The 1852-nt window shown below is 37.8% G+C and overlaps 1 non-coding gene across 1 annotated transcript; it reads right to left on the reverse strand.

Moving 5' to 3' along the window:
• Nucleotides 1-886: 886 nt before the first annotated feature.
• Nucleotides 887-1007, reverse strand: TRNAL-CAA (transfer RNA leucine (anticodon CAA)). Its single transcript has 2 exons — nt 970-1007; nt 887-931 (listed from the first exon to the last, which is right to left on the reverse strand). It is a non-coding gene; the product is annotated as a tRNA-Leu (tRNA).
• Between the last annotated feature and the right edge of the window lie 845 nt (nt 1008-1852).

Raw genomic sequence — 1852 nt, forward strand, 5'->3', positions numbered from 1 at the left:
CTAGATTGCAAACTATGAAATATTAATAATACGTATGTCTTCCATTCAAACTCTTATATCAGTGGTATTTTAAATTGCTAAGCATGAAAACATTCTCTCTCTCTCTCTCTCTCTCTCTCTCTCTCTCTCTCTCTCTCTCATAAAACCTAAGAAAATGAAACAATGTAGTCATTAAAAAGGATCAGCTACACATCTTCCTTGAATACACTTACCGTAGTAATGTCTATATTTAAAGATGAAGGACAGTATCCAGGCACTATATGGCTTCTAAAGTCTTTTTGATGAGGTTTTGATATTGGTTGTCATTTCCCCTTCTGCAACAGGTGGCATTTTTACTATCTATGGTCTCAATCAAGTGGGAATCGGAATATACAATACACTAATAAAGAATAAGGCACAATATTTAATGTCATTTGCATATATCAAGAGAAGATAAACTACCCAAGACCATAAGCAGCACACCTATGGCTCTAAGATTCTAGGTGTAACTGCAATTTCGTATCATTTTCTGATTAAGAGAGTAATCAAAATTTTGAAAGTTATATGCTGTTTAGTAAAAGTGTTTGAAAAATAGGACTGTATTCTTTTTAAATTTTGCTGACAGCTATTTGTAATGTTAATATGTATTTCTTATTCACTGGTGATGAAAACTGGCCCAACCCTAGACATGAATTGTCATGTCTGGGGCTTTGTCCTGCAGTGGATTAGACATTGCTGCATTTGCTGTTAAATATAAATATATATATTTACACAACATTAACATTTTTTTCTATTTTGGTAAACTAATCATTGATAAACCACATACTCTCTCCTTCCAATGTCATCCCGGTGTCTGGCATCAACCTAAATAATTGCCGAGAAAATTTAAATTTCCCAAAAATTTTCGTGTCAGAAGTGGGATTCGAACCCACGCCCTCAGAGAGGACCAGAAAGCCCAGTTTTACCCTTTTATCGGAAGGGAAGATTTATCTTGAGTCTGGCGCCTTAGACCACTCGGCCATCCTGACATATAGTGCAATAACAAGTTTAACCAAACCTACCTTTAAAATGTGATTTTTTCTTTTTTCAATTTTATGGAATGATATGACAATTGTTTGGGTCGATAAATCGAAAAAGGAAATATTCAAATGAATTGGTAATACTCTGAACAAACGTGGTTTTGTAAACAAATGTACATATTTAATAATGCTTAGGGTCTATTTATAAAATTTTCTCAAAGAAAGTGTATTGTGAACATACATTGAAACCTAAAACAATTTCATCTTCAGCTGCTAAAGAAAAAAAAATAGAAAAAATAGCTTTAATTCACTTTATGTAAGACTAGTCTTCAAGGAACGGTATCAGGTGTTAGCCCTAAAAAGTATAAGCAGGAAAGAATGTCACCCAGTAACATAAAAACGCCAGGGGTAATGCTTCGGGGGGGGGGGGGGGGGGTAGCGAAGCAAATACCTGTGTGTACAAATCAACACTTAACGGGGTTTCCCGGACAGGTGCAGAAGAAGTTGATGGGCAGGAAAGACATGATAAAAGGACAAGACTTGGTGAAAGGTTTTGGGGGATTAGGAAATGAATAGCACAGGACGCTTGATCCTTAAATAATCCCCAAAGCGTAACATCTCTTACCCTTTCAAGGACCCCAGAGGAGGCATTGAAAGCTGGGGACGCCAACTACAAAATGTGACCACACAGTTACCTGCATATGATCCTTACCTTACTCACACACTCACCTTTTGCACCTGAGTCAGGGCTACCGCTTTCAGTACGAAGGGAGGGGGAAGGAGGTGGGGGGAGGGGGAGGGAGGGAGAGGAATGAACCTCTTCATGAAATGCCTAACGGTGGCTGAGACCAAAG

The sequence above is a fragment of the Palaemon carinicauda genome, chromosome 1, assembly GCF_036898095.1.
Source record: "Palaemon carinicauda isolate YSFRI2023 chromosome 1, ASM3689809v2, whole genome shotgun sequence".
NCBI lineage: Eukaryota > Metazoa > Arthropoda > Malacostraca > Decapoda > Palaemonidae > Palaemon > Palaemon carinicauda.